This window comes from Marmota marmota, unplaced genomic scaffold (assembly GCF_001458135.2).
Source record: "Marmota marmota marmota unplaced genomic scaffold, marMar, whole genome shotgun sequence".
NCBI lineage: Eukaryota > Metazoa > Chordata > Mammalia > Rodentia > Sciuridae > Marmota > Marmota marmota.
In genome coordinates, this window is record NW_026000016.1 from 17612234 (window position 1) to 17620148 (window position 7915).

Below are 7915 nucleotides of genomic sequence, written 5' to 3' on the forward strand. Positions count from 1 at the left end.
TCTTAGTTACTCTCCTTATATCAAAGAAGACATTTGGCATTTGTTTTTTAGGGATTGGCTAGCTTCACTTAGCATAATCTGCTCTAATGCCATCCAATTTCCTTTTCTTAATTTGTCCTTTTTATATGTACATGACAGTAGAGTATATTTTGAATATATATATATGTGTGTGTGTGTGTGTGTGTGTGTGTGTGTATGAGAGAGAGTGAGAGAGAGAGAGAGAGAGAATACCATTGTAACTAGGATCTCATTCTTTTCATTGTACATGATGTGGAGTTTCACTATGGTGTATTCACATGTAAACACAGGAAAATTATGTCCAATTCATTTTACTGTCTATCCTATGCCTATCACCCCTCTCTTTCCTTCATTCCCCTTTGAACTTCTATTCTACCCCTACCTGCTGCCTTGTTGTCTGTTTGCATCCACATATCAGAGAAAATGTTTGACCTTTGGTTTTTTGAGATTGGTTTATTTCACTTAGCATGATGTTCTCCAGATTCATCCATTTACCAGCAAAAGTCATAAAATCATCACTTATTGTGGATGAGTAATATTCCATTGTGTACATATACAACATTTTCTTTATCCATTCATCTGCTGAAGGGCAACAGGGTTGGTTCCATAGCTTAAGCTATAGTGAATTGAGCTGCTATAAATATTGATGTGGCTGCATCACTGTAGAATGCTGATTTAATATCCTTTAGATATATACCTAGGAGTGGTATAACTGGGTGAAATTGTGGTTCCTTTCCTAGTTTTTTGAAGAATCACCTTACCGCTTTCCAGAGTGGTTGCACCAATTTTCGGTCCTACCAGCAATATATGAGTGTACCATTTTCCCCGTATCCTCATCAACATTTATTGTTTCTTGTATTCTTGATTGTGGCCATTCTGATTGGAGTGAGATGAAATTTCATTGTAGTTTTTAGTTGCATTTCTCTAATTATTAGAGATGTGAACATTTTTTCCATATATTTGTTGACCATTCGGTCAGTACTCTCTTGATTACCATTGGTTTAAGTGAGAGTCCTCACTTTCCTCTGAAACCCATGAGCCTAGTCTTTTCTGTCCACACTCCCTTGAGTATTTTAATCTTCTGAGCTCCCACTAGATCACTCATTAATCAAGAAGTTGAGTTGCTTTACTGTGTTCTTTTTCAAGACTGTTGTAGCTATTCTGGGTCCCTTGCAATTCTATATGAAGTTGTTTAGGATCAGTTTGTCAAATTTTACCAAGAAACTAGCTGGGGTTTGGATAGCAATTTTATTAATTTCAAGGCAGCATAGCATTCAGGTAGAAGCGTGGATTTTGCTTTTAGCCAAGTTTATTGTGATAATTAGGAGCAGAAAGCAGACTTGCAATTTTGGCCAGAAAAACTGAGTAAAACTGGGGCTAAGGAAGATATAGTTGTTAAAGGGATGGTAGTCATTAATGAAATGCTAATTTCTTCAACCAGAAACAATAGGAAATATGGCTTCAAAACATTTCAGAAATTTAAAATACCAGATTATTTAGTCCTTCCCCTTTAAAATCAATCTCACAGAAAGTCTCAGGACAAGGAGAAAATGTGCACAACTTCTTAGCCAGAATATAGCATGAATGGTCTCCAGTCCATTTCCAATATAGTCCTCACTTTCCTCTGAAACCCATGAGCCTGGTCTTTACTGTCCACAGTCCCATGAGTATTTTAATCTTCTGAGCTCCCACCAGATCAACCATTAATCCCCACTTACAACAATCTAAAACTTTTCCAGCTTGCATCTCTAAACTTTTCAAAATTCCTTCCACAAATTCCAAAAAGCTCCAAAAGTTTTTGAACCACATGGTCATGTTAGTCACATCAACAACTTCATTTCTTATTACCACTTTCTGTTTTAGTCAGCCTTTTCACTTCCATGAACTAAAGACCAGCCAAGAACAATTTTAGAGGAGAAAAAAATTTACTTGGCACTCATGCTATCAGAAGTCTCAGTACATAGATGGCCAACTCCATTCTTCAGGGTCCAAGGTAAAGCAGGACATCATGGCTGGAGAGTGTGATGGAGGAAAGCAGTTCAGTACATGACACCAAGAAGCAGAAAGTCTTCTCTCACCAAACAAAATATACACTGCAAAAGCACATCCCAATGATCCACCTCCTCTAGTCACACCCTCCCTGTAGTTGCCACCCAGTTAATCTCTATCAGGGGGTTAATGCACTGATTAGATTAAAACTATCCTAACACAATCATTTGACCTCTAAACTTTCTTGCATTGTCTCACACATGAGCTTTTGGGGGAAACCTAAAATCATATAGTGAGCTAATCATGTTTTTTAGTCATAGCTATTTGTCCAGGGCTTACTAGGTACAAGGCAGTGTCCCAGGAACTAATGATAAATAAGGCTAAAATTTTTATCAATTTGCAGGGTTTGTTTAGATAACTGGAATTTTAATGTGTATTTTGTTAGTGCTCTTTCTTACATTAAGACTTAATGTGATTTAAAAGAATATGAGACAAGGACATAAGTAAATTTAGTACTCTGATTCCCATGGGCTTCATTTAGCATTTAACATAAAATGACTCCCCACCCCATACATACACACTCATTTTCTTCTTCCCTCTCTCCTTTTTTCTCATCCTGAGAAACTGATGTGACTCCATTTTTGAAAAAAACTTCTATCTCAAAGCCTGTCCAAGGAGGGGGGCATGACCCTTGTCTTTGGAAAAACCCACAGAGAGCTCCTAGGCACATACCCACCCTGCTGAGTTGTTTGTCTGCAAATAACAGGAGAGATCTGTGATGCCAGGTGTCCCTGACTCAGTTAGGCTAGGTGAGGACCCATAGCAACCCCCTAGCAACCACCAATAAGCATGAGACAGGGAAAATACCTGGGATGCCAGATGATCACCCAGTAGTTTATGGTGGTTGATAACATGTTGGGAAACCATGTAGTTTAGCACGTACACCCCTCGCAGCTTAAACCAATAAGTTCAAAAGAATCCCCCTCTTGTACTAACCAATCGCCCCTACCCAACTTGTTCCCGCTAGTGAATGTGCTAATCAATGTTAAGAGTTGTTGTTTGACTTTCCTGTGGTGTGAAATGATTTGCTGTGTGATATTATGACATAAAGAGTATCCCAAAAAACTATAAAATCTCACTGAACAAAGGACAGGGGCTCACTTCCTGAGACCACTGTGTCATAAATGTTTGTGGGTCCAGGCTTTTCATTACAATCCTCTGCCCCCATAATTCTATGCTCTGTCCCCTGATCATTACCCTGCCTCCCTGTTGACCCTCACTTTCTCAATCTCATACAAGAGTTTAGCATTCATGATTTTAAGTCCCTTACCTAAAATAATTCCGTCTGCTGTGTTTACTATTAAATGTGTCATCTTCTTTGAATTTCTTTCCTTGACCTTCTCTATCTTTGAGAAATTATGGGAATTACAGGTTCCTGGCATGATGAGGTATATTCCTGGATGTGTGAGGAGTGTCAAGGGCTTTCTTTATCACTCTAATCACAGCATCTTGACAGTTCCTACTGCAAACATGACTTGTTCTGGCCTTGCCTATACAGCTGTCCCTCAGGGGTTATAGCAACTTGTTTGTATTCAAAGTGAGACAGCTAAATGTCTGCCACAGATTCTGGGGCTGGACTAGGCTACCTGAGATCATTGAGGGAGTGAGGAACCTTTCAAATTGTATTCTTAACAAAACACGATTTGTCCCCATCCAAAAAAGTGATGAGAGTTCAACCCTAGCAGCAAAATGATCCCCTTTGACAGGCTGATTAAACGCTCTAAGTCAGATTCTTCCAGACAGTCTTATTTTCAGTGCCCAACAGCGGTGCTGATCATGGGTTCCTTAAAAGCGTACTCTAAGAAGCCAATTTCTACAGAGGTGATCAATCAACTCCTCTGTTGATCACATCACACTAAATCAATACAACCTTTCTTCTCTTCTCTGCACTCATTCATGGCTTTCCACAAATATTTATTGGCCACTTACTCTATTACAAGGACTGTGCTGAATAATTGTGAAGATAAGAAGAGACTCTGTTCTCCAAAATTTCAGACTTTGCGGGAGTGGGGACCCTCTATCCAGTGGAGTGTGTAGAATGGTGTATGTGGTTTCAATTTAAACTTCTCATGTTGCTAGGGGACCTAGACAAGAAGGCCTTGTGATAGCATCAATTCATCAGTTACATTTAAAGTTTCAATTCCATATACCAATATATAGTATTATAAATAATATAAACAGGGACCATTTCCAGGAAACTTTCACACATCCTAGTATCTACATTTTTTCCATAATAAAATGAATAAATATCTATGAGCACCTCTATGTGCCAGAGTGTTGAAATACAACATTGAATAAATGTTTTTCCTTAAAATAAGTTTAATGTAATTGGTAACTTAAATAAGGCAGCAAGTGAGAAATTTCTGAAAGAACCAAAGAAAACTTTAAACCAAAGCAATTATTATTAAAAAACATCCTAAACCCCTGTGTCAGATACAACTTAATAATTCCAAAATGTCTTAACTGTTTCAGGCAGTCTCCAAACCAAGTGTCAGATTACTCCCTTAAACAATCTGTTTCTTTTTTGAATAAAGCATGACTACAAAGACATCTTCTCCAAGTCCTCATAGCACAAACCATTCAGTAGCTTTCATGAGGCAGAAAACACCCAAAATACATACTTGACGTAGTTTTGTGTGTCTATTTCTGATTTGTGCTATCAGCCCCAATATTTGCCTTGTGTGCACTCTATGGAGATGGTATGGCAGGAGATGAGTGGTTGGTGAGAACAAGAGAAACAGTCAAGTGATGAGGTCTCTGCCTTGGGAGTGAAGGGGGGGCTTATTGCTGGGGAGCTTATGTTCTGGTATGCCTGAGAAGCTTAGGATCTAGAAAAGGAGTGAAGACATAGTCATACTTTAGGTAGACAATGAAGTCCTGATTAACTCTGTTAAGGCAGAAACAGGTGTGACCCAAACTGTTATACTGATTTTCACATGGTTGTAAGTATATTCTTCTTAACTGAGAATTCCATCTCCAATATGAGAAGGCTACATGGAAAAAAAGGAAAAAGAGGGACATGCAAGATAAGCTACTTGGGGATATATATATATACAAGTTCTTAGGGCTGCTAGAAGAAGGGTTTTACCACTAAGTTTAATCCAGGCACCAATTTGTCAGGAGGAATTCAGAAAAGACACCTGAACCGGAAACCATATCCTCTATGGAGGAACAGCTTAAACTAAAGGAAAAAAAAATCCATAATACTAATGAATTTAAAATACATCAAGTCCTGCTGCTAACCACTTTTGATCATTCCCATAGTCTCCTTCCCCAGCTACGTTGGCTGCCTTCTGGTTCCTGGTGACAAGCTCTTACTTCATTGATCTTCACATTTGCTGACCCTCAAATGGAATATTCTTTCCCCTTCTCTCTTCTGACTAATGCCTACTCATTCTTCAGGTCTGTTTAAATATCAACTTTTTCAAACTCCCTTCTGTGAGTCTTCATTCAAAACAAATTTTGTTTCCTCTGTTGGGCTCCTCATGACATATTTCATATGTTCACTCCATAGCATTTAGCAAGGTCTGTGGTTATGGAGTGAACATGCAAATAAATCTGAGGCTAATGCATAAAGAATTTATATTCATCCATTCAGTCATTTGTGATAGTCATTAGTTTATCAATTGTTGGTAAGTACTAACTACATGCCAAACTCAGGGCTAGGTGCTACCTTATGTATTTCTGTGCATAAAGTCTCATGCCTGAGTGTAATATTGGGATTATTTAGCCCCTGCTGTAGTCGTAGGTTGAAACTGGTTTTAGAAGCCCCAAAGTGAGAAAGTTATTTGTTGCCAAGGTGGGGTGGGAGCTTTTCTCGAGTGTTGTATTCCAATTGGAAAGCCAGTCACAAATCATGCTCAGGTTGATAGTGCTCTTAAGAAGTAAATTATCTCCTGCCTTATGTGGCTGCCTAGTACTATCAAGAAGGACATTAATCCTATGCTCCCTTTAATTGTGTGCCAGTCAAGCCAACTGGACAATAATGTACCTATGCACCTGGACATAGCAAACTGTTTAAATGACAGTTCTGACTTAAGAAGTTTTTTCAGGATTTTTTTTTTCAATGCTTGCTGACATTTTGGACCTATTTCCAACTCAAGTCTAATGGTAACCAATAGGCCCAGTCTATTGGCCTGAGACTAATAGCAATGATTTAGCATTTAATCAAACTTCCTTTCCCTATTGGGTTTCCCCTCCAGTGTTTATGTAACTCTCTTTGCTCCTTTCCCTGTGATTAGCAGGTTAAGCACAATCATGCCAACAGATAAGGACATTAAGATAGTCCTGATCCTTAAAGGCACTAAGCAGGTATGAACAGATAATAAGGCACTAATGAGTCTCATCTGGGATATTATTCTTCAGAGACCCTTCCCATTAGAGAGTGGGATGGGTGTGGATCACCTGTGGTTTGAGGCTTATTATCCAGTCCAGTTGGGGCCCACAATGAGGGGATTCTTTGCTACTAAACAAACAGGACTTACTCTTATCTTGGCTTCGTGTTTATTCCTCAGCTCTCCCCTCATCATATGAAGTAAATCCTATTTTTCTAGGACTATTTTACAACTTGCCTCTGCTTTAGAACTCGCTATGTCTCTCCCGTCCCCTCTCCATCCTTGAAATGTTATTTTCCTTGCCTCTTTAATGCATAAACCCTTTTCAATTATATGACTGCACCCAAAAATATAACCTACTTATTCTTAAGCCAATGACTCCAGATAACAAACACCAAAAGTGCTGAGTCTTCCTTGCATTGACCAGAGCTCTTTATTTTTGAATATTCAATGGACCAAAAAATGGATTTCCATTCAAGCTTAGAATATAACTGTAGTTAATTGATGACTTGTTCTCAGTGAGAGGTTCTCCCACCCTATTATAAAATTTTTTTATTTGTTGTTTTTAGTTGACATATTATACATATATGGAATATAACTTCCCATTCTTTCTCCCACCCCATTTTAATTCAAATACTTTCATGCTCTAGTTCAACAGTTTGAATGAATATCAGTTCCCCAGATCTAGGGAACTGATTGGATCCTGACATAGGCTGGAATGTTCAGCTCTCAACTTACCCTTGCAAGTTCTGACAACAGTGAATTATAAGACTTAAAACTCCCATTTATTCTCTGCAAAACCTAACTCTCAACAGAAAATTACAGGACTAAAGAGCTTTCCTCTTATGGTAGAAAACAATGGATTAATAACAAGTGGAGAACATACTTATTAGTTAAATTTATTTATTTTTCATCTAAGTGTTCTGCTCAGAAGAGTAAGAAGGTCAAAGAGGTAAAGAGAGTACATGTGGCTGAGATTATATAAAGCCATTCTAACAAAGTAATAAAACTATGCAATAAATTCTCTGGCATTTAATATCCAGAAGGACAGCTGGCAATCTCCAGGTCTAAACAGCTTGGGAAATTTCCTCTAGAGAAGGTGAACATGCCCTCAATCAAAAGCTGTGGACATGGTACTCATTCACATTTTTTTTTTAATATTTTATTGTGGGTTGTTCAAAACATTACAAATTTCTTGACATATCATATTCGACACTGATTCAAGTGGGTTATGAACTCCCACCTTCACCCCATACACAGATTGCAGAATCACATCAGTTACACATCCATTGATTTACAAATGGCCATCCTAGTGTCTGTTGTGCTCCGCTGCCTTTCCCATCCTCCACCCTCCCCCCTCCCCACCTCTCCCCTCCCCTCCCCTCCTCTCTCTCTACCCCCTCCACTGTATAACCCTGAGGGTCTCCTTCCATTACCATGCAATTTCCCTTCTCTCTCCCTTTCCCTCCCACCTCTCATCCCTGTTAAATGTTAATCTTCTTCTCCTGCTCTTC